At 56.2% G+C, this 23,933-nt stretch overlaps 1 long non-coding RNA gene across 2 annotated transcripts; it reads left to right on the top strand.

The window, feature by feature from the left end:
- Positions 1-9,232: 9,232 nt before the first annotated feature.
- LOC113602669 (uncharacterized) lies at positions 9,233-15,493 on the top strand. 2 transcript variants are annotated; one of them, XR_008288930.1, is made up of 4 exons: positions 9,233-9,314; positions 10,928-11,060; positions 11,381-12,180; positions 13,140-15,493. It is a non-coding gene; the product is annotated as an uncharacterized LOC113602669 (long non-coding RNA). The 2 variants fall into 2 exon arrangements; XR_008288929.1 differs by lacking the exon at positions 13,140-15,493 and having other exon boundaries at positions 11,381-12,388.
- The last annotated feature ends 8,440 nt before the right edge of the window (positions 15,494-23,933 follow it).

Genomic DNA, 23,933 nt, shown 5'->3' with positions numbered 1-23,933 from the left:
GCCATGACTGCGAGCCTGTCGAGGACATTCGGGGCTGTAGGGACTGGGGTGAGGAGGGGCCTCCTCGGGCACGGCTTCCCGGCTGTCCGCGTGTGTGCTGCCACCAAGTGGCAGTGGTGCTCAAAGATCAACCTCCAAGCCAAGATCCTAGGCCACACCCAGCGCCCCCTGGCCTGGCAGGCCCGCTTTGACCAGTAACACCCTCCCCCATCCCAGGCCACTCCTGCCCAGGAGAAAGACGCTGAGGAACTCAGGCCCCAGGATGGGAAGGGCTAAAGGTAGGTGGCTAGGTCACCCCGGCCCGGGCTCTCACTTGACCCACAGGGAGTCTTTGGGACATCTGTGTGCCTCATTCATTCACGCATTCATTCACCCATTTCTCAAGCAGGTGCTGAGTACCACTGGGTGCCCCGCTGACCCAGCATCAGGAAGTAACATTGACAAAGATCCCCGCCCTTGCAGCTGGGGACCAAGCCCGGGTCTGCCCTAGACCGAGGGCCTGACTGGGTCAGGATTCTCAGTCCTGGAGCCCAGGCAAACGGGGACCGTTCATCACCCTGCCAGGAGCTGAGTTTTGCGTGCGGGAGACAGACGACTAAATACATACGTTATATGGGGTGCCCCGCGCCAGGCTGAGGCTGGGGAGAACGAAGCGGGAAAGCAGACAGGAAGTATGGGAGAGGGCGCCTTGTGAGCCGAGACTGCAGAGGCGAAGGGCCATGAGCTGCCTGGTTCTAACGGGATCTGACAGGTGAGAGATGGGATCTGACAGGCAGGCAGGTGGGGCCATGGGACGTCCAGCATGGACACCATGGGTATGAGCAAAAGTGACCGGCATTTCGGCCTCAGTGACTGGAAGGCAGAGCTCCATGGGCTGAACAGGGGACACAGCAGCTATAGTTAGTGTTTGGACCTGGTGAGTTTGAGCTGCCTATTGGACATTCATTCATTTACCAGGACTTATGTAGTGACTGCTGTTCCCTCAGTGAACAACATAGACACAGGTCCCTGCCCGAGGCAGAGGAGCAAGGCAAAAAAACATAAAACAGTGAGTACATTATCTGAGATGTGAAAAGGGCATTCAGAAAAGGCAGAGGGGTGCCTGGTGGCTCAGTTGGTTAAGCAACCGACTTCAGCTCAGGTCATGATCTCCGCAGTTCGTGGGTTCGAGCCCCGCATCGGGCTCTGTGCCGACAGCTCGGAGCCTGGAGCCTGCTTCCGATTCTGTGTCTCCCTCTCTCTCTGTTCCTCCCCTGCTCTTTCACTGTCTCTCTCTGTCTCTCAAAAATAAATAGACATTAAAAAAAGAAAGAAGGGAAGAAAGAAAAGGCAGAGCTGGATAAGGGAAGGAGCTGGTCCTGGGGGCATAGTGGCAGGTGGGTCTCATGCAAAGACAAAAAGGAGATAAGGGAATTAGAGGACACCATTGGGACCAACGGTTAAAAACAGTCTCCTGCTGGGGCGCCTGGGTGGCGCAGTCGGTTAGGCGTCCAACTTCAGCCAGGTCACGGTCTCGCGGTCCGTGAGTTCGAGCCCCGCGTCGGGCTCTGGGCTGATGGCTCAGAGCCTGGAGCCTGTTTCCGATTCTGTGTCTCCCTCTCTCTCTGCCCCTCCCCCGTTCATGCTCTGTCTCTCTCTGTCCCAAAAAATAAATAAACGTTGAAAAAAAAAATTAAAAAAAAAAACAAAAAAAACAGTCTCCTGCCAACCCGGTGAGTCCTCTCTACAAAGGCTGGGAAGAATTGAACGGTTTTGCTATTGAATAAGTGTTAAGAGATTGCAAGGCAGAAAACTCACCCTCTTACATGAGCTGGGCAGGTACAACCCTTTTTATACACAATCGTGAGAAATGATAACTTGTCCAAAGGGCACCTGACATACAGCCTATTTCGTGTGATAATAATACAGGCACCCCAGCTTTCTTTCATTACAGTTTGCATGGGATATCTTTTTTTTTTTTAAATGTTTACTTTTTTTTGACAGAGAGAGCATGGGCGGGGGAGGGGCAGAGAGGGAGACAAGGACCCAGAGTGGGCTCTGCACTGAGAATGGATGCAGGGCTCCAACTCACAACTGTGAGATCATGACCTGAGCCGAAGTCAGATGCCTAACCAACTGAGCCCCTCAGGCGCCCCTGCATGGAGCACCTTATTCCATCCTTTGACTTTCCACCTCCTTGTGTCTTTTTATCTAAAGTGAGTCTCTTGTACAGCGTGTCACAGGTGGATCATGTTGTTTTATGCACTCTGCCAATCCCTGCCTTTTAATTGGAGAGTTTAATCCATTTACGTTTAAAGAGATTCCTGAAAAGAAAGGATTTACTTCCACCAGTTAGTCATTTCTTTGCTGTGTGTCTTACATGGTTTTTCTTCCTCGTTTCCCCGCTACTGCCTGTTTTTGGTATTTAGTTGATTTCTGTATGGTACGATTTTGAGTTCCTTCTCCTTTCCTTTTCTGTATATTCTTTTCGGTATTTTCCCAGTGGTTGTGTTGAAAGTTACAATTGAAATCTTAGAATTATAACACCATAGTTTGAAGAATACCAGTTGAGTCTCAATAGTGTACAGACATTCAGCTCCTATACATCTTTTTCCCTCCCCCGTTGTTGTCACAGATATGAACTGTGTGCCCACTGACAGATTGCTCCCTGCATTTCTAAATCATATGGGGGAAAAAAGGACGACTTACAAACCAAAACTGCAGTAATGCCAGCTTGTATGTCTTTGTAGTCACCTGTTCTGTCTCTTCATGCAGCTTTGAGTTACTGTCTAGGGTCCTGTCATTTCGGCCAGAAGGACGCCCTTTAGCGTTTCTCATACAGGACGTCTACTTGCGATCAACTCTCTCAGGTCTTACTTATCAGGAAATATCTCACTTTCCCCTTTGTTTTTGGAAGACAGTTTTTCTGGATACAGAATTCTTGGTCGACAGCGTTTTGTTTTTGTCTTTCATGACTTTAAGTATGTCATGCTACTGCCTTCTGGTCTCCATGTCTTCTAATGAGAAATCTGCCTAAAACCTTTTTGAGGATCTCTTGTATGTGACAAGTCGGTATCTCTCTCGCTGCTTTAAAGATTTTCTCTGACCTTGGCCCTTGATAGTTTGATTATAATGTGTCCTAGTAGGGACCTCTGAGTTTATCCTGCTTGGAATTTGCTGAGACTCCTGGATATACAGATTCTTACCGTTCATCACATTTGGGGAGTTTGGGGCCATTATTCCTTCAAATATGTGTACGTCCCATTCTCTCTCTTCTCCTTCTGGGATGCCCACGATGTGCATGTGAGTAGTCCTGATGGTGTTCCCTAGGTCTCCCTTGCCCTTCCCTTTTTCTTCATTCTTTTTATTTTTGCTTCTCAAACTGGGTGATTTCAATGGCTTCATCTTCCAGCGTGCTTAAACGTGTTGTAGAATCTCCCTGGTGAATTCTTCATTTCAGCCACTGTACTTTCCAGCTCCAGATTTCCTATTTGGTCCCTTTTCACAATTCCTGTCTCTTTACTGGAATTCCCTCTTTGTACCTTGTTCCCCTGATTTCCTTTAACTTGTTACACAAATTAAAGATGTTGATTTAACATCTGTGTCTATTAATTCCAGTGTGTGGACTTCTTCAGAGCTGGTTTCTGTATAAATCTCTTTTTCCCCTAAGAACAGGCCATATTTTCTATTTCTTGGAATACTTTGTACTTTTTTGTTGAAGACTGAACGTTCTGAGTGTAATGTAACTCCTCAGATCACATTCTCCTGGGCAGACGTCTGGTGGGCTCAGTCAGTGGAGCACACAACTCTTGATCTCAGGGTTGTGAGTTCAAGTCCCACGTTGGGTACAGAGACTACTTAAAAATAAAAAATCTTAAAAAAAAAAAAAAAAGACCACACTCTCCTGCTCCTCATGAATTGTTGAGTTTTGCATATTGAAGGCTAATCTTCCATTTGTTTAGTGACTTTTCCAAACTATTTATGCAAAGTCTTTATTTCTTGTTATATGTGGTCATTGAATTTCTGGTTCCATTATTTCTGTGATCATTCAGTGACTTAATAGAAATTTCCTTAAATGTGAATATGTATATCCTCCAGTAGATGCCACAATTAGGAACAAAAGGCAAAACCCAGCAAACTACACTCAGAACTAGTAGGAGGAAGGAAGTAACAAAGGTTAGCGTGGAAATAAGTGACACAGAGAGTACAGAAATAGAGAAAATCAATGAAATCAAAAGTTCATTAAAAGTACCAACAGAATCAACGCACCTCTTTTTAGTCAGATTGACTAAGAAAAAAGAGAGAAGACTCAAATTATGAAAATCACAAGTCAAGTGAGGATATTACTATTAATTTTAGAGAAATAAAAAAGATTACAAAAGCATGCTAAAAGCAATTGTACAGCAACAAATACAGGGTAACCTAAATGCAATGGACAAACTCCCAGCACGCAAGCTACCAAAACCGAGTCAAGAAGAAATACAAAATCTGAACAGACAAAAAACAAGAGATTGAATCAGTTATGGAAAACCTCCCAACAAAGAGAAGGCCAGGAGAGAGGGCTTCACTGGTGAATTCAATTAAACATTTTAAGAAGAATTAACTTCCCAACTCTTCCAAAAAAATAGAAGGGGAAATATCCTAACTCATTGCCAATTCCAAAGCCAGAAAGACACTATAAGAAAACTACAGTTCAGGGGCGCTGGGGGGGGCTCAGTCGGTTTAGCATCTGACTCAGGTCAGGTGATGATCTCAGGGTCATGAGATCAAGCCCTGTGTTGGGTTCCACATTGCAGGTGGAGCCTGGTTGGAATTCTCTCTCTCTCTCTCTCTCTCTCTCTCTCTCTCTCTCTCTCTCTCTCCCTCTCTCTCCCCTCCCCCACTCACACTCTCTCTCTCAAGACAAACTTAAAAAAGAAAACTACAGGGGCGCCTGGGTGGCTCAGTCGGTTAAGCATCTGACTTCAGCTCAGGTCACGATCTCGTGGTCCGTGAGTTCGAGCCCCGCGTCGGGCTCTGGGCTGATGGCTCAGAGCCTGGAGCCTACTTCTGATTCTGTGTCTCCCTCTCTCTCTGCCCCTCCCCCATTCATGCTCTGTCTCTCTCTGTCTCAAAAATAAATAAAAACATTAAAAAAAATTTAAAAAAAGAAAACTACAGTTCAATACCCTTGTGAGTATAGGTGTCGAAATCCTCAACAAAATACCAGCAAACTGAATTCAGAAGCATCTTGAAAGGATTACACACCATGACCAATTGGGATTTACTCCTGGAACACAAGGGTGATTCAATATCCAGAAATCAATCAATGTAACACACCACATTTACAGAATGAAGGGGAAAAAACACACACGATCATCTCAATTGGTGCAGAAAAAGCATCCTTCTTTCGTGATAAAAACTCTCAATGAACTAGGAATAGACAGGAACTTCCTTGACATGATAAAGGTCACCTATGACAAGTTCACAGCTAACATCATACTCAATGGTGAAGGGCTGGAAACTTTACTCCGGAACAAGACGAAGACACTCTCAACATTCAACTCGGCACCAAGAGTGCTAGCCAGAGCAATTAAGCAAGAAATAGATATAAAAGTCATGGAAATTGGAGAATTAAATTATCTCTATTTGCAGATGACATGATCTGATATGTAGAAAACCCTAAAGATTCCCCCCAGAACACTTCTAGGACTGACAAATGAATTCAGCAAAATCGGACACAAAACCAACACACTAAAGTCAGTTGCAACTTGGGACCTGGGTGGCTCAGTCGTTTGAGCATCCGACTCTGGCTCAGGTCATGATCTCATGGTTCATGAGTTCAAACCCCACGAAGGGCTCTCTGCTGTCTGCACTGAGCCTGCTTCAGATCCTCTGTCCCCCTCTTTCTCTCTGCCCCTCCCCCCCTCAAAAATAACTAAACACTTTTTTAAAAACTCAGTTGGATCTATATGCATTCGCAAAGAACACTGGCAAAAGGAAATTAAGGAAACAATTCCATCTACGATAGCATCAGAAAAGAATACTTAGAAATAACTTCAACCAAGGAGGATGGCGACTCCTACGATGTAAACTACAAGTGTGTTTCAGCCTCTGTGGAAAGGCATCTGTGTTCATGGATTGGAAGGTTTAATACTGTTACGATGTCAGTACTACCCTAAGTGATCTACAGATTTGAAGCAATGTCTTCCATGGTGTTTTTGAAGAAACAGAAAAATCTATCTTAAAATTCATATGGAGGGGCACCTGGCTGGTTCAGTTGGTAAAGCACGTGACTCTCGATCTCAGAGTTGTGAGTTCAAGCCCCATGCTGGGTGTAGAGACTACTTAGAACAAATCTTTTAAAAATAATAATAATAATAAGGGGCGCCTGGGTGGCTCAGTTGGTTAGGCGTCCGACTAAGGTTCGGGTCATGATCTCCCGGTTCATGAGTTCGAGCCCCCATGTCGATCTCTGTGCTGACGGCTCAGAGCCAGGAGCCTGCTTCGGGTTCTGTGTCTCACTCTCTCTCTCTGCCCTCCCCTCACTTGCGCTTTGTCTCTCTCTGCCTCTCAAAAATAAATAAATATTTTAAGATAATAATAATAGATAAAATTCATATGGAATCACAAGGGAACTGAATAGACAAAATATATACTGAAAAAGAACAAAGTTGGTCTCACACGTCCTGATTTCAAAACTTACTACGAAGCTACAGCAATCAGGAGTGTGGTATTGGCTCAAGGACAGACACACAGACCACTGGGATAGAATCGAGTGTCCAGAAATAAACTCTCGTATATGTGGTCAATTGATTTTCAACAGGTGAAAAGACCATCTCAATGGAGAAAGGGTGTCTTTTGAACAAACGGTGCTGGGAAAACTGGATCTCCACATGCAAAGTAGTGAAGTTGTAAAGTTGTACCCTCCCCGTGTGCCCATCGACGGATGAACCAAATGTTGCGTATACACAGTGGAATATTAGCATTGGAAGGAACGAGGTCCTGACACCTGCCTCCAACTACAACAGGATGAGCCTCGAAAACACTACCCTCAGCGAAACAAACCAGACACAAACGGCCACAGGCTGTGATTCCACTCATAACAGCTGTACAGATAGGCACCTGAAGACCACAGGTCACCGTGGCCTGAGGGACGAGGGGTGGGGAGTTTCATGGGTACAGAGTTTTTGTTTGGGATGATTAAAAAGTTCTGGAAATAGGGGCGCCTGGGTGGCTCAGTCGGTTAAGTGTCTGACTCTTGATTTCAGCTCAGGTCATGATCCCAGGGTCATGGGATAGAGCATCGCGTTGGGCTCTGCACTGAGCAGGCGCTCTGCTTGTGATTCTCTCTCTCCCCCCCCGCCCCTCCCCCACTCGTGCACGCTCTCAAAACACAAATGGTGGTAGTGGGTGCACAACAACGTGAGCGTACCTGATGCTATTGGATTGTACCACTTAACCATTGTTCAAATGGAAAACCTTACCTTAGGTATATTTTACCCCAATAAGACTTTTTCCCCCCAAAGGCTTGTTTTTTTAAGTGTTCTCTAAACCCAGCGTGGGCCTCCACCTTCCAACCCAGAGATCGAGAGTTGCGCGCTCTCCTGACTGAGAGCCATAAAGCCTTTCTTCAAAGGACTTGTCAGCGCCCTGTGCGGCACGGTTCACTGTAAGTTTACCCGGCGATTGGGTGGTCATTGCGGCGGCTGTCCGCTTTCATTCCAAGCAAATTTTAAATGACCCTATTTCTGTGACAGCTAGTATCCACTTGGGGCCAGGCTTCTAAGTCCCAAGGGGGAGGGGTACCTTCCCTGTTGTTTCCATTTCAAAGAGATCCTCTGAGACTATCACGAAAAACGTTGCTGGAAGGCAAAACTGGCCCGAGGCTTGTTTATAGCTTTTCAAAAAGTTGCATCCATCTCAAAGGGACAGAAAGAACTTACTAGTTTTCTATAGGAAATGCTCTAAGAGAAGGGAGTGGGAAGCCTTTTTCCATGTTAACAGCAAGGAAAATTCAAGTTTGATTTGTAATTCTGCTTACTACACGTAGAGGAAAAACGTTAGGGGAGAGGGAAGAGTCAGTGCAAAGGCCCGGGGGGTGGACACGGACAGAGTCACAGGAACCGAAGAGAGGGAGGAGGGCAGGGAGGAGGAGGGGCAGAGCGGGCTTCCCACTGACAAGCAGTGGGCTTTCTTCCCCCGTGAAGGGTGTGGGAGGGGCCTTGGACTCCGTGAGCAGGGGTGCGGGGCACGCAGAAGCCTGGAGAGCAGAGCCGATGCGAGCCGCTGCAACACCCGGAGCGAGAGGCCAGGGGGTCGCCCTGCTGGTGGGGAGGCACAAGGGGTTCGGAGCGGGGGCGAGGCAGGGGCGGGGCGTGTCCTCGGATCCCGGTCCGGGGGCGGGGCGGAACCGGGGGAGGGGGTGGGGGTGGGAGGGGGTGGGGGTGGGAAGCGACGGGGCGGGGGCGGGGCGTGTCCTCGGATCCGGGGTGGGGGCGGGGCGGACCCGGGGGAGGGGGTGGGGGGGTGGAAGGGGCGGGGCGGGGAGGGGCGTGTCCTCGGATCCGGGTCCGGGGGCGGGGGAACCCGGAGGAGGGGGTGGGGGTGGGAAGGGGCGGGGCGGGGCGGGGGCGCGGCGTGTCCTCGGATCCGGGTCCGGGGGCGGAGCGGACCCGGGGAAGGGGTAAGGGTGGGAGGGGGTGGGGGTGGGGTGGGGCGGGGCGGGGGCGCGGCCTGTCCTCGGATCCGGGTCCGGGGGGCGGGGCGGACCCGGGGGGAGGGGGTGGGGGTGGGAAGGGCGGGGCGGGTGGGGGCGTGTCCTCGGATCCGGGGGCGGGGCGAACCCCGGGGGGAGGGGGTGGGGTGGGAAGGGGCGGGGCGGGGGCGGGGCGTGTCCTCGGGTCCGGGGCGGACCCGGGGGAGGGGGTGGGGTGGGAAGGGGCGGGGCGGGGGCGGGGCGTGTCCTCGGGTCCGGGTCCGGGGCGGACCCGGGGGAGGGGGTGGGGTGGGAAGGGGCGGGGCGGGGGCGGGGCGTGTCCTCGGGTCCGGGGCGGACCCGGGGGGGGTGGGAAGGGGCGGGGCGGGGGCGGGGCGTGTCCTCGGGTCCGGGGCGGACCCGGGGGAGGGAGTGGGGTGGGAAGGGGCGGGACGGGGCGTGTCCTCGGATGGGGGGAGGGGGCGGGGCGTGTGCTTGGAGCCCGGGGGCGGGGATGGGGTGGGGCGGGGGTAGCCTCAGATCCGGGGAAGGGGGTGGGGCGCGGGCTCGGGTCCCGGGGTCGAGGAAGGGGACGGAGCCAGGCGACCTCGTGGTCATCCGCCCACCCCAACCCCCCATCCCCCAAGGCGATTCCGAGGTCCGGTTTGAGCACGGGTCTCGGGGGCAGGCTGGGGAGGGTCGCCGCGCGGCGCGGGGGAGGCAGCCAAAGCGGGCGGGGCGGGGCGAGGGAGCAGCTGCGGGGGTTGGGCCCGGCGACCTCGGACGCCCCCCGAGCGGCTGGGGGGGGGGGGGAGGGAGCTGTCCCGGGGGAGGGGGCTGGGGCTCGGCTTCCGGCCCCGGAGGGAGAGAGTCCTGCGCCACGTCTGTCGCGGGGAGGGGGCGGCCCTGTGAGCCCTCCCGAGTCCTGTGGGGGCGGGCCTCGGGGGCCAGGGAGGTGGCTCCAGGTCCCCCCTGGCCCCCAGCCCCGCTTTGGCCTTTCCCGGGGGAAACGTCTTTGAGGACGTCTCGCTTTTCTCGGCTCCTGCGAGTGGCTCTCTCGGCGCCCCCCCCTCGTAGCGCCGGCCCTGACCCGCGAGGGACCCCCCCCCGCCCCAGGGTACGGGCGCGCCCCGGAGCAGCTGCGGGGCGCAGGAGCACGGCTGCGCCCTGGTGGGATCCCCAGGCGGAGGGGGTCCCCGAGGAGGTGACCGCCCGTCCCCCTCTGGGAGAACTCGCTCCAAAGAGAAAGCCCGGCGCACGCAAACGAGGCCTGAAACGTATCTTTTAAAAATCTTTTGTGCGGCTGATTTTTAATTATCATACTGAAAAATTGCCACTTTTATTTGTGTGGACGGTTTCGTGGACTGTTGGGACAGTCGTCGCTCGACCGGGTTCGGAGCAGTTCCGTCACCCCAAGGACCGCCTCCTGCCGTGGCTGGTAGACCCCCCCGCCCGCCCACCCCCCCTCCACCCCCTCACCCCACCTCATCACCCCTCATCCCCCTTCACCTCCGCCTCACCCCCTTCACCCCTTCACACCCCTCTTTACCACCCTTCACCCCTTCTTCACTCCCCCTTCACCCCTCACCCCCCATCCCTCCTTCACCTCTCCCAAACCCCTTCCACCCCCCCTCACCCCCCACCCCCTTCGCCCTGAAGCCCTGCTCTGGTCCCCCGGCGGCGGCGGCGGTGGCGGTGGCTTGGTCTGCCCTGGGCCCTGGCCCCGCCCTCCAAGCGGCGGCCGCAGCAGCAGGCCTCGATTCACCCGGGCGCTTGTGTGTGAATCCACAGCTTGTTCCTCTCGGTGCCTCGGTGTCCCGCGGTGTAGACGGGTGGCCGTTCACGCACTGAAGAACGGTCGGTTGTTGCCTCCTATTGCACACAAAGCTTCCTACCACGTTCGTGCCCGGTTGTTGTGTGAACGTGCATCCCGTGTCCGGGTGACCGGCCAGGGCTGGGATTGCCACATCCCGTGTCCGGTGGGAAGCGGGAGCCGAGACCGTCATCCGGGGGCCGCTGCCCGCCTGCTCCCTCCACAGCTGCTCCCTGGCCTCCCGCAGGCCGTGGGGGCGCCTCGTCGGGGCTGGGGGGTGGGGGGCTCCCCGGCGTCTAATGACACCGAGGTCTTCTCGTGGCCTCTTCGTCGTCCCCGCATCCGCTTTGGATCAAGACCTTTCCTACGTGCAGGTAGTGCTGTCTCAGTGTGGACACTATGCGTCCCTCCTCCGACACGGGGTTCACGGCCCCTGTTTCCTGTCGTTCTCTTGACAGTGTCTCTGGGGGAGCAAAAGTCTGCGTTGGGATGAAGTCCAGTTTATCAGTTTCTTCTCCGATGGCGTCTCTCCAAACTCCGAGCAAGCCCATGTCGTGAAGATCGCGTCCCGTGACCTCCTGCGTAAGTTGTGTATGTTGTGCACTTAAACCCGGGACTCCCTTTGAGCTTACCTTCGCCCGAGGTGTGGACTGGAGGTACAGGCTCCCCCCTCGCGCGTGGGGGACACTGGCCCAGTTCCATTTGCTGAAATAGCTGCTTGTCCTACGCTGAGCCGCACTCACACGGCTGCCAGAGTTTTCCGTGGCTCTGTTTCTGGACCACCCATCTGGTCGGCGCCCGGGTCCCTCTAACACCAGTCCCACCCTGTGTTGCTCAGCAGCTGTGTGGTCAGTGTTCCAATCAGGTGGCTTCCAGCAGTTTTGTTCTCTCTCCAGTTGTTTCACTTCTAGTTCCATTGCCCTTACATATGCATTTTAGAATTTGCCCATCTCTGTCTACAAAAAAAAATCTTGCTGGAATTTCGCCTCGTGATGTGTGAAGTCTATAGATCACTTTGAGGAGAAATGACATCTTTGCTATGCTGAGCCTTCAGATTCATGAACATGGTAAGCCTTCCTATTTATGTAGATCGTATCTGATTTCTTTCAACAGCATTTTGTCGCTTTCGGTACTCAGAACCTTTTCGTACTTTGCTAGATTAGCACCTAGACGTTTTGGGAAGCTTCTGTAAAAACTGATAGTCTTAAAATTTTGGTCTCCAATTATTCATTGCTTGTATCTATCTGGGCATACAGTTGATTTTGATGTGTCAATCTCGTATCCTGCAACCTTGCTTAAACTCACTTACTGGTTCTAAGAGTTTGGTTCTGTTTAAAAAATAGATTCCCTGGGATTTTCTACACAGATCACTGCATTGTCTGCAAATAAGGACGGCTTTATTCTTCCTTCCCAATCAATATGCCTTTTATTTCCTTTTCTTGCCCCATTGCACTGGCTGGAGTTTCTAGCACTGTGTGAAATAAGAGTGCTGAGGGAGGGCACCCTGGCCGTGATCCTAATCTCAGGTGGAAGCATTCAGGCTTTCACATGAAGTACGATTTAGCTGTAGGACTTTTATCAATGACCTTTGTCAGGTTAAGGAAGTTTGCTGGATATAGAAATCTGAACAATGATTCTTTTCTTTCAGCACCAAAAAGATACTGTATTAGCGATAAGAAAGTCCGGCATTCAAATCATCGTTCTTCTATAGGTAACACATCATTTTTCTCTGGCTGCTTTTAAGATTTTTTTTCTCTGTTTTTAGTTTTCAGCAATTTGATTATAAAGTGTCTTGGTGTGGGGACGCCTGAGTGGCTCAATCAGGTAAGCGTCCTATTTCAGCTCAGGTCATGATCTCACAGTTCGTGAGTTCGAGCCCCGCATCAGGCTCTGCGCTGACAGCTCGGAGCCTGGAGCCTGCTTCGGATTCTGTGTCTCCCTCTCTGACCCTTCCTTGCTTGTGCTTTGTTTCTCTCTCAAAAGTAAATAAACATAAAAAAATTTTTTTAAGTGACGTGGTGTGGATTTTTTTCAGTTTTTCCTGGGTGGGATTTGTTTTGTTTTTTTAAATTATAAGTTTATGTCTTTCACCAAACTTGTGAAGCTTTCAGCCATAATCTCCTTAAATATTTTTTCGGTCTCACGGTCTTTCTCCTCTCTTTCTGGGACTCTAATGAAACAAACATTAGCTCTGTCGTCCTGTGGGTCCCTGAGGCGGTTCATTTTTTTAAATCTTCTCTCTTGCTCAGATGAATTTCCGTTGCTGTGTCTTCAAAGTTCATTGACTCTCTTGTCTCAATTCTGGTATTCGATCCCTCCATGAGGGTCTTTTTCCCTTTCGGTTATTCTACTTTTCAATTCCAAAATTTCCATTTGCCTCTTTTTTTTTTTTTTTATGTCTTTCCCTTTGCTGAGCCGTTCTATTTCAATTTGTGTCAAGACTTTTTGCAGTTTCTGGTTAAAGCATTTTAATAGCGCTTGAAAGTCCCTGTCAGATCATTCAAACATCGGTGGTATCACATCATCTGTGTCTGTTGTCTTTACCCACGTGAACTGAGATTTCATGTTTTTCCAAAACTTAATCTCATGGGCTAATTTCCCTAGGTTTCTTTCTCTCCATTATTTTCCTGGTACTTTCCAGTTACCTGAGGTTCCTTTTTCCTCCACCAGAAACTGTCCACTTCTGCATTTGTGACGCATTTGGGGCCAAGTGGCAGGACTTAGAGGAAAAACTTCTGCTAATTATCAGGTTCAGCACGGTTCCAGGATCCAAGGTCAATATACAAAAACCAGCCACATTTCTTTATGTTAGCAATGAGCAATCCAGCGATAAAATTGAGAAAAAATTCCATTCACAACAGCATTGAAAAGAAAGTAACTAGGAGTTTAACAAACAGAGTGTAAGACTTGAACACTATGCAGCATTTCTTTTTTTTTTTTTTGTAATAATGATCTATTTTTGAGAGAGACAGAGCGAGAGGAGAGGAGGGGCAGAGAGAGAGGGGGACACAGAATCCGATGCAGGCTCCAGGCTCCGAGCTGTCAGCACAGAGCCCGACGTGGGGCTCGAACCCACGAACCAGGAGATCATGACCTGATTCAAAGTCGGATGGTTGACTGAGCCACTCAAGTGTCTCTCTTTGTTTATTTTCGAGAGAGAGAGAGAGAGAGAGAGAGCACAATCGAGGGAGGGGCAATAAGAGGGAGGGAGACCCAGAATCCGCGGCAGCCTCCAGGCCCCGAGCTATCAGCATAGAGCCTGACGCAGGGCTCGAACCCACAGACCATGAGATCACCACCTGAGCCGAAGTCGGACGGTTAAATGAGCCACCTAGGCGTCTCCACAGCATTTCTAAGTGATATTAAAGAAGATCTAGATAAATACAGAGACACCCACTGTTAATGGGCTGGAGAACTCAATATTGTTCAAGTGGCAATATTCCCCAAATTGATTAATAGATTGAATGCAATCCTTCTCAAAATGAGAGTATTTTGGGGTTTGGGGAGCAAAATTAGCAATCTGATCGTAAAACTTGCATGGACATGCAGAGGACACAGGACAGCCAAACAATTCTGAAAGGGAACAAAGTTGGAGAATTTACACATTCCAATTTGAAAACTTACTACACAGTAACAGCAATAAACACAGCGTCTTCTGACATAAGGGTTGACATATGGGTCAACGGAACCGCACTGAGAGTCCAGAAATAGATTCATAGGTTTATCGTCAATTGATTTTTGACAAAAGTGCCACGGCTTTCAAGGGGGGAAATGCTCTTTTCAGCAAGTGGTGCTATGACAATTGGAAACCCATGTAAAAACAGAATTTGGACCCCTACCTTACGCCGCACAAAAATTAACTCGAAATCAACCATAAACCCGGGTGTAAGATCTAAAGCTATAAGATTTTTGAAAGGACACATACGAGAAAATCTTTGTGACCTTGAGACAGGCAGTGTTCTTAGGTGCAACGCCAAAAGCAGGAATCCCCACGAAAGATGAATCCGAGTTGATCAATAGTGCAGATTCTGTGCTTCGAGTGACGATAAGATAACGAAACTGGGATAAAATGTTTGCAGGTCAGATGTAATAAGGGGTTTGTCTTTAGGACACTTGCCGCTCAAATACAAGACAAACGTACGCTTTAGATTATTAGGTGTATCTTACAACAATTAAAACCAGATATAAAATTTAAAACAGTAATCATAAGACATCCAAGCAAGTAAAAAAAATTGGCAAAAAAAAGTTAGCCATTTCATCAAGGAAGGAGGAGGAACGCCGGGTATCTTCTTTGGTGAAACGTCTAATCCAATTTGCAAAGATGCTCGGCACCAGTAGTGACTAGGAAAATCCAAACTGAAAGCGAACGCGTCACCACCTCGCACACACCGGGGTGGCTGTACCACGAGGAAGGCCCGACGCAAGTGTTGACAAAGGTACGGAACACCGGAACCCTCCTACGTCGCTGGCGGGAAGGTAAAACGTGCAGCCAATTTCTTCCAAAGTTGACACAAACTTCCCACACGAGCCAGGATTCCACTCCCAGGTGTTTACCCAAGAGGAACAACAACGTGTGCACCCAAGAGCTCGTACATGAAGGTTCACAGCAGCTACGTTCGTAATAGTCACACTGTGGAAACAACCCGAATACCCATCGACTGGTGAACAAACCACGTGTGGTGTATCCACGCCATGAAGCATCATGACGGGGACCAACATGGGCGAACTTCGGGACGACTATGCTCGGTGAGAGCAGCCGGACAGCAAACACCCCACGTGGCACAATTCCGTGTGCGTGGAACGTGTGCAAGAGGCAAGTCTGTGAGGACAGAGAGGGGGTGGCTGTGGATGGTCCAGGAGACCTTGGAGGTGAGGGCAGCGTTCTAAGTTGGACTGTGGTGGTGGTTGCACAACTGGGTAAATTTACTAAAATCATTGGCTGGTGGGTGGATCACTGAAACTGTTGAAAGTGGGTGGATTTTATGGTATGTAAATTACACCTCAATAAAGCTGTTTTAAAAATACTTCTCAGGGTTTTTCTTTTTTAGATTTCCATTTAATTCTCTGAGCAATGTTTAAAGTGGCTCAGAGCATGCGTTTAAGAAGTTTTTCGTTAAAAATTTAGCTGAAAGCAAGAGCCTGACCTGGACCCTGCCCCTGGGGCCGTGCCCTGGTGGAGGTCTGCGCCCGGACCGTCCCTCCCACGTTCCCCCCACCCCCCCGGCAGGGCGGCCACCCCAGCACCCTGTCCACCCCCCTGTGCACCGCGGGGCCACCAAGCGCTGAGCACTCCCCACCCGCCTTTCCCAGGACTGCGGGCCCTCCTGCCCCTCCCCACCCGCTTCAGGACCACCACCACCTCCTCCTCCGGGAGGTCCTCCTGGATCACAGCTCCAACACCACCTCTTCCCACTCCCCGCCCCGCCCCGCCACACACACCACACTCACCGCACACCAGACACCGTACACACACACACACACACACGCACACCACATGGTGTGTCTACCGTCTTGCACACTGGGCCTCCTTCTGTAGGGACCTCGCAGAGCTTGGCCAGTTTGGAGGCTGCGGGGGGGGGGGGGGGGTGGGGGGGGAAGGGCGGAGGATGAGGCCCGGGCCGGCCTGGCTGGAGGGAGCAGAAGGCCCCAGGACCAGGACGTGCCCGCCTTCAGAGACGTGGAGACCTGGACCGTTGCTCCCTGCCTGCCTCCCCGTGTGGGACCAGAGGGGCGAGAGAGGTTGGGGGGCCCCCAGGTCGCGGCCGGTGGGCAGGGCCCGTGTGTCGTCACCTGGGCTCTGATGGCAGAGGAGGTTGGGGTCGTCTGACCGGGTCCTGCCGGCAGCTGCCCACCCGGACGGGCACAGCTGAGTGGCAGGCGTGAGGGGAGCAGAAACCGGGGGCCCGTGGGGAGTGGGGAGCGGGCCCAGGGGGTGTGGCCCCAGGGGGGCACCAGGCACATCGTCCACGGTGGGGCTGGGTGAGCAGCACAGGCCGCGGTGGACGTGGCCCCGAGGCCTGGGCCACAAGTGCCTCCACCCCCCCAGCTGCCTTGGGCTCTGCCCTCCCAGGACACCTGCCTCCAGGCCGGGGCTCACCCGCTCCCGCCCCGTGGCCTCCAGAGATGGGACTGCTGCGGTGGGCTGGGGAGCGAGGCGACAGACGCCCTGGCCACGTGGCCACGCGAACCTACTGTGCGCCGGCCCCTGCCTTCCTGGAACCTGGCGGGCCCCACCAGCCCCGGGGTTCCCCATCTCCAGCCCCTTTCTGCCCAGGCGGGAGTCAGGCGGGGGAACCCAGTGCACCCAGAACCAGGCTTTCTGTGGGTCGCGGGGCCAGGGAGGCCCTCGCGGGGGCTGGGTTCGTGGTCCCGGAGACGGTGTGCCAGCTGGTCCTCCTCCGCCTGCTTCCCCCCTCCCCCCACACCGGGGTGGTGGCCGGACCCCGGTTTCCCTGGGCTGCCGCTGTTGGTTCCAGCGCCCCGGCTCCGGCTCCGGGCGCCCACAGCTAATCCGCCCATCAGCTCTTGATAGCTGCAGGCCGCAGCCCGGTATGGGGGTCAGGTGCTGGGCGGGGTGGCCGCGTGAGGTGAGAACGGGGACAGAATGTCCCAGAGATGAACCAGCACGGGGGTGGGGAGGTCAGTGGGGCATAGGTCTGAGTCCTCGATTGCCCCTGGGCCTCGAGCCCCTGCTCACCACGGGCAAGAGGCCCCCTCGGGCCGGGCCGGGTCTCTTGCACTGGCCTGAACCAGAGCGGGCCTTTGTGGGCTGGCGGGGGCTGCCTGGGTGCGCGGACGGGGTCCTCTCAGGCCTCCATCCCTCCTTGGGTGTCACCGACCTTGTACCTTCCAAAGCACCCGAACCCACCCCATCTTGGTCTCCGAGGACACGCGGCCCGGCCGCTGAAGATCCCCCCCCACCTCCGAGGGGACTTGGCCCGGTCTGCCCCACCCCCAAAGCCTGCACTCCCCACCTCCTCACCCTGCAGCTCCCCTCGGCTCCTAGACCCCACCTCCTCCTCAGATCTCAGCCCTCTGGGAACCCCTGCTTCCTATGACCCCAGTGCCCTCACGGTGGCTCCCTGGCCTTGAACTCTGTGAGGCCCAGCAGGGGCCCAGGGATGTTCTTGAACACACTTCGGGGCTCCGGGCGGTCGACGAGCCTGGTTCACAGGTGACAGCACTGCCACCCAGAGCTGGGGGGGGGAGGGCTGGGGGGCAGGGCCTGGCCCCTTGCTCTGTCTCCTCTCTTCCCCCGCCACGTCCCCACCCCCACGTGCTGCCGCGCCTCTGAGGGGTGTGTGGGTCACTAGGGGTGGAGAGCGCCCCAAGTCTCTGCAGCAGGCTCCGCCTGGGTGCACACGCACGTGGACACACGTGTGCACAAACCGTGCCACATCACACACACGTGCACGTACACACGGGCGCCCCCTCTCCACACCCACGCGCACACACACTTGGAACGTGCACAGGCACACACACCTACGAGAGCACTCACAGGTGCACACGGTAGGCACGTCGCACGCACCCTTGTGGGCATACACGTACCATTTTTGTGGCCCGATGGTTCTCCTGGCCCTTTCTAGAGGGGAGACTGAGGGGGCTGCCCCGAACTGGACTCGGGGACCCCGCAGCAGCCCCTGACCTGCTTCCGCGTTAGCCCAGGTCACCGGGCTAGCCGAGGGGCCTCCTCTGGGCCCCGGGTGTGGGATGCCCTCTGCCATTCTGGGCCCTGGTGCCGGGGTCCTCGGCACCCCACGTGCGGGATTGCCACCCCTGCTCTGTGCCGGCGCCCGCCTCTCCGCGGGAGGAGTGAGGGGGGCAGAGCTGCTGCAGGAGGGCCAGCCGGCCCCGGACTCTGGTCCGGAGCTGGCCCCGCTGTAGCGGGTTGTTGGGGGGATGCAGGCTGCGGAGCGGGTGTGGGGAGGAGCCCTGAGCCGCGTGCGCCCCGAGGAAACTCTGCAGCCCCTCCCACGCCTGCCCTCCTGCTCCTTCATGGAGCAAAACGGGTCGGGGCTCCTCTCTCTGCCTTTGGGCCTTTGCACCTGCTGTACCCGCTCCCAGAGCCCCTCTCCCTGATCTCTGCAGAGAAGCTGATGGTGACCCCTGAGAAACTCACCGCCCTGTCACATCCTAAACCTATCATGCCAATGTGCCTGGGTCACTGCCCCTCTGGCAGAGGTGAGCCCCCAGGAATCTGGACTGTCTGGTTCTCTCTGGAGTGAAAATATCCCTTTGAGCTCATGTGGGAGAGGCCTGGTGAGCAGAAACCAGACGACGCGGGGAGGCCGGGAGCCCTGGGGTAGACCACACCTCTGGAGCGCACCTCGAGGTGAGGGTGTGGACCCCAGCACACGTGCTCCCTAGGATGTGGGGTGTCTGCTGGGCAGGCCGCGCCGTGGCCTAAGTGCTGATGTGGGCCTCCCGGGCTCCTGGCCCCCAGACAGTGGAGGATCACACACCACCCCCCCCCCCCCCCCGCCCGGAGCAGCACCCAGGGGCCCGGGATCCCTGAATCCTGGCTGGCCTGGCCCAGCAGGTGGGGCTTCCCAGCCCTTCCTGGACTCTGGGTCCCAGGACCAGGGGCATCTGCGACCCAGAGAGACCCTGCCACCTGCAAGACAGGCACCTTCTCATCCTCAAGGTCCAGCCCTGGGCCAGCAGCCCAGGCCCTGGCAGAGGCCACAGGGGCCCCAGGAGCAGGAGAGCCAGGCCACTGGGCTGGGCCTGGCCGTGGGCACCGGCACCTCTGCTTTCCACCCCTCCCCCTTGCCGAGGTGGCCAGTGGGGTGGGGGTCACTAAGCACAGCGTTTCTGGGTGAGGAGCTCAGGGCAGCACGGGTGGGCAAGGCAGGGAAACCTGAGGGTGCTTCCCGCCAGGTGGCCGGGACCCATGACATTGGCCTGAGCCTCAGATCAGGGCTGGCGGCCTCCTAGCAGGACAGCTGACAGGGCCAGAGGCCAGATCAGAGGGCGCTCGCCTCCGAGTCCCGTGCTGGGAAGATGAGGTTGTGCCCCAGGGTGACCTCTTCCTCCTTCCTGGATGAAATGGGTCCACTCGGCTGCCTGTGGCCTTTGGGGGGTTCCTGACCCCCCTGAACCCCGGTTTCCTCCACCTGGCTCATTCGGTGTTGGGTACAGGTGACCCACCCCGCAAGGAGGCCCCTATTCATCGATCCAGGACTGGACCTCCCATCCCTCCCCACCTTCTCCTGGCCACTATCTGGGGCCCAGCCTCCAGGGAAGAGCTTTCCTGCAGGGAGCAGGCCAGGAGGAGGGCAGTGACCAGCGCTGGAGGGGCAGGCCCTGCCCCCACCCTGCCCGGCAGGCCTGACTGCCGGGAACTCCAGGGGTCAGTTGTGTAACCGAAGCCCGGGGTTTTGCCAAGGTTGCCTGCAAAGCCGGCCGGCCTGGAAGTCATGTGCCAGAGGCTAAGGCAGAGCCCCCCGGCCCCCCTAATCGGAGGCCTCCGGAGGGGAGAAGGGCCCACCGAGGAACCCCAGGGCTAGCACTTCCCGTGCGTCCTGCACCCCGTCACCCACAGCCAGGCGTCAGGAGATGAATGGGGGCCCATCCCTTAGCTCCATGGAGAGGAGCCAGGCCTGGCCGACACCCTCCCTGCGGCTTGCCCAGGACCTCAGGGCTGCCCATGCCCAGCGCTGGGCCCCTCCAGAGGCCTTCTCCAGAGCGGCCAGGGCGCCTGCAGAGGGGGCGCGCGGCCCTGCCCCCTCCTCCGGGGCCCCGTGTGGTGCGGGCATCCCCTGATCTGGGTGTCCCTCCTGGCCACCGGGCCCCACGGCCCCTGGCCGTCCAGGCCTCCACCGCCGGCCCCAGGCCCAACTGCCCCCTTCACGTTTCCTCCTGGCACGGCTTCCTTAGCATGGGGACTCCCACGTTAGCATGCCAGCTGGGGTCTGCATGCCCAGAAGGGGCAGGTGGGGCTCCGGGGCCCCTGCCAGGAATCACTTCCTTTTCTGTGAAGCTTTGGCACCAAAGCCACGCCAAGGTTTCGTTTTGGGGGGCCGCACCGGAGAAAAGAAACTTAACACGGCTCCGACCCGGGTCTGCGTCCCAGCCGCTCTCGTCCGGGGGCCGGGCCGGTCTCAGGCCAGTGGGTGAGGGGCCAGGAGGGGCGGCCTCCGACGCCTCCCCCCGACCCTGTGGGCACAGCCAGCACCCACCCAGCCGCCCTCAGAGGGCCTGGCCATGAGCAAACCAATCAAAGCCGCCCACAAATAGAGCACAGGGAGCGCTCCAGGAGGGAAGGGCCCGGAGGAGCGGACGGCAGAACCTGGTGGGCGGCCGCTCGGGGTTTCTGTTCCTTCCATGAGGACTTCTGGGTTCCACGCCACACCTAGCGGAGTCCCTGAAGGATGGAACCTGGGAACTCAACCCAGTGGCTCTAAAGAACCCTCCACGTTAAATGGACCCAAGATATGAAAAGACGGCGAGATGGGCACCAGCCCAGTACAGGACCGTCAAGCCCCTGGGCAGAGGGAACTGGCATTTCAGTTCAGAGGGAACTGGCCACGCTTCCCTCTGCAGGGAGAGGCCAGGAGTGCAGGGCCTGGGGGGTGGAGGGGCAGGGGGCAGGCCAGCCCCTCGGGTCCTGACAAGCTCCAGGCTTGTGTCTAGAAGCAGGGAGGAGGGTGAGGGGCCCACACAGAGAGAGAGGTGGCAGGGTTGGGGCAGGGCAGGGCCTGCCTCAGCCGCAGCTCTGAGCTTCTGCCTGAGCCTCAGACCCGGAGCTCTGCCCACAGCGGAGTCTCGGAAATTTCGGGAAGGGGCTGGGAAAGCCCCCCAGACAGTGCTGCACCCTCTGCCTCTCCGGGGTCCTGGAGGTCCGGATGCAGCCAGGCCCACCGTTCCCCCGCTCCCCCAGCCTCCAGCCTGGCTCTCAGCGGCGACTATGTGCAGGGACACAACAGTGGGGCCAGCGTCCTACTCCAGCACCTATAGGAGGTCCTGCCACTTGGGCCTCAGTTTCTCCAGGCATGACCTGGCTGAGCCCTTGCCTGCTGGAGCTGGGAACTGGGAGTACAGACAGCATCTAGCCCTGGACTGGGTGGGCCAGGTAGGGGGGAGGGTGCTTTGGGGGTGCCCGGGCTTGTTCAGTCAGCACTGAGGCAGAGGGGGGCAGGGCTGGGCCGAGGAAGTGGGGGTGGCCCCGCATGGGCGGCGCCAGCCCCCCACCTTCTGCCCACCCTCGAGCCCCAGACCGAGGCCACGTTCCCCATTGGCCTTGACACACGCAGGCCAGCACCCTCTCCCTGCCTACTCTCCCCTCCATCAGAGGGGCCTCCCCGCCACAGGCAGGGGGCCGCGTCCCATGTGGCCACACCCATGAACCCATCGATGGCCACCCTCCGGGCCGTCTGCCCAGCGCCAGCCTGAGCCTGCCACACCTTCAGAGGTGTCACTGGGCACACAGGCCGAAGGGCTGAGGAGCCTCAGGGGAGGCTGGCAGAGCCCCCTGACCGCCAGGGACCCCAAGGAGGGCAGCGTTGCCCAAACTCGGCATGGCGCTGTGCCCTCTGTCCCAGGGGCAAACTCAGGGACACACTGTCCCCCAGGCCCCTCCTGAATGTCCTGGAGACTTGGGATGTTCAGGCCTTACAGATAAGTGGGCGGCGGCCTTGGGCCAGCGGCATGGCCTCACCACGTGGGATCGGGGACGTAGAACAGTGTGTCCCCCTGGCACGGGCCCGGCCTGCGGGGGCTTCCGCGCTCACCAAGCAGGGCGAAACTCCCCCACTCACCTCTGGACTTTGCCCGCACACGTGCCTCTGACCCCGTGTCCCTGAGCATCCTCACAAGGTGCCTCCTGTGGGCAGGATACCCGCTGTACCGGGGACCGGCCTTCCTCGGGCCGTCCAGACCTTACGCCTTCCCCACAGGCTGCACTCAGCACCCCGGCCCTCTACAAGCGCTCGACTTGGGGTCCCCCACAAAGATGAGCTCAGTGAAGGATTACTGGAGCTTTAGGTGGGTGGCCGGATGGACAGAGGAGGATGGGTGGACGAGGGGTGAGGGGTGGTGCCCCAGACCGGCCCAGCATCCTCAGCTGGCAAGTGGGGGGCTGGGATCACAGGGACGCATGAGTCACTGTCACCAGAGTAGAGGGCGGAGGCCCAAATGCCGCAGAGACACCACGCTCAACTCTCCGAGTGTTCCCCCAACAAGCTCCAGCCCACACGGGCAAGGCTGTCTGAGGGGCCCTGTCCTCGCAGAGGGTGGGGGAAGCACGGAGAGCCCCAGCGAGTCAGGGGGTTGCCAGGGCCAGGGAACAGGTGCACTGTCTCCCCACGCAGCCCCACTGCCTCATGCAGCTGCTCGGGGGTCCCTGGGGACCCCTGAGCCTTAATGATTCCTCAGGAAAGGCCGGCCAGGCCCCAGCAGGCCCCAAGCACCCACTGAATCCCTGCAGGCCCAGGCCCCACCACAGCCCCCCCCCCCCCCCCCCGCTTCACTTTCTCTAGCTCTGCTTTCTAAAACTTCCTGTCTGCTCTTGCCTGTGGTCTCAAGATGCTCCCTTTATCTCACTCTGTGCTCCCAGGGACGCACTGGCAGGCACACAACGGTGTGCGTGCTCTGAGCACAGGCACATGGCTGGCACCTGGGCTGTGGGACACAGGGACAGGCCTCCAGCTGTGTGCGGGGACCCGGGACACAAGACGGTCACCCAGCAGGTGCCCCGCTGTCCCATCACCAGGGGCTGCTGAGCAGATGGCCCCACAGAGGGGCGGGACGTGACCAGACCCCCGCTCAGCTTGCCCTGCGTGGTGTCTCGCCCGTGTTTCCGCATCTGAATCTGGCCGCGGCTTCTACCCTAACCGTTCAACCGTCAGGCCAAGGCCCAACCAGCCAGCACTTGCCCCCTGACCCCACCCACCCCTGCTCTCTGGGCTTGGAATGTCTTCTTACACCCTCCACCCAACAAACTTCTACTTATCCTTCAGAACCCCTTCCCTCCATCTATGGAACAGCACAGACTCCTCTCCCTGGACGCTTCTGCCCACGTGGCCTGAGCAAGGGCCGTTTCCTCCTCCCACTGCTGACTAGGCATCCCCGGGAACAGAAACCAGAGGTCCCCTTGTGGCCACCCCCAGACACAGCCTCCAGACTAGCGGTGGCAATGTCATCCCAGGCCGGGGCTCCCTGCCCCCTCCCAGAAGACCCTGATAGCACAGCCTCCTGCCCTTGTGGAGTGGGGGGCGAGAACGGGGTGGCAAGGAGGCCAAGGAAAGAGCCTAGGTCCCCACCATGTGCTACCTCCCCACAGAACGAGGAGGGGGCTGCCCAGAGACCCCAGGCCCCTTCCTCCAAACCTCCCCGCAGCCTCCCTGCCTCATAAACACGGAGTAACTGTTATATACAAAACGATTTAATTGAAATACCTGTATAAAAAATAGGATCTCCAGACATCTCACTTTTGAACCGAAAGAAACCCCATCCACGGTGCGC

This window comes from Acinonyx jubatus, chromosome B4 (assembly GCF_027475565.1).
Source record: "Acinonyx jubatus isolate Ajub_Pintada_27869175 chromosome B4, VMU_Ajub_asm_v1.0, whole genome shotgun sequence".
Classification (NCBI taxonomy): Eukaryota; Metazoa; Chordata; class Mammalia; order Carnivora; family Felidae; genus Acinonyx; species Acinonyx jubatus.
Note: the sequence above shows the minus strand (reverse complement) of the source record. Positions and strands in the feature narration are given on the sequence as shown.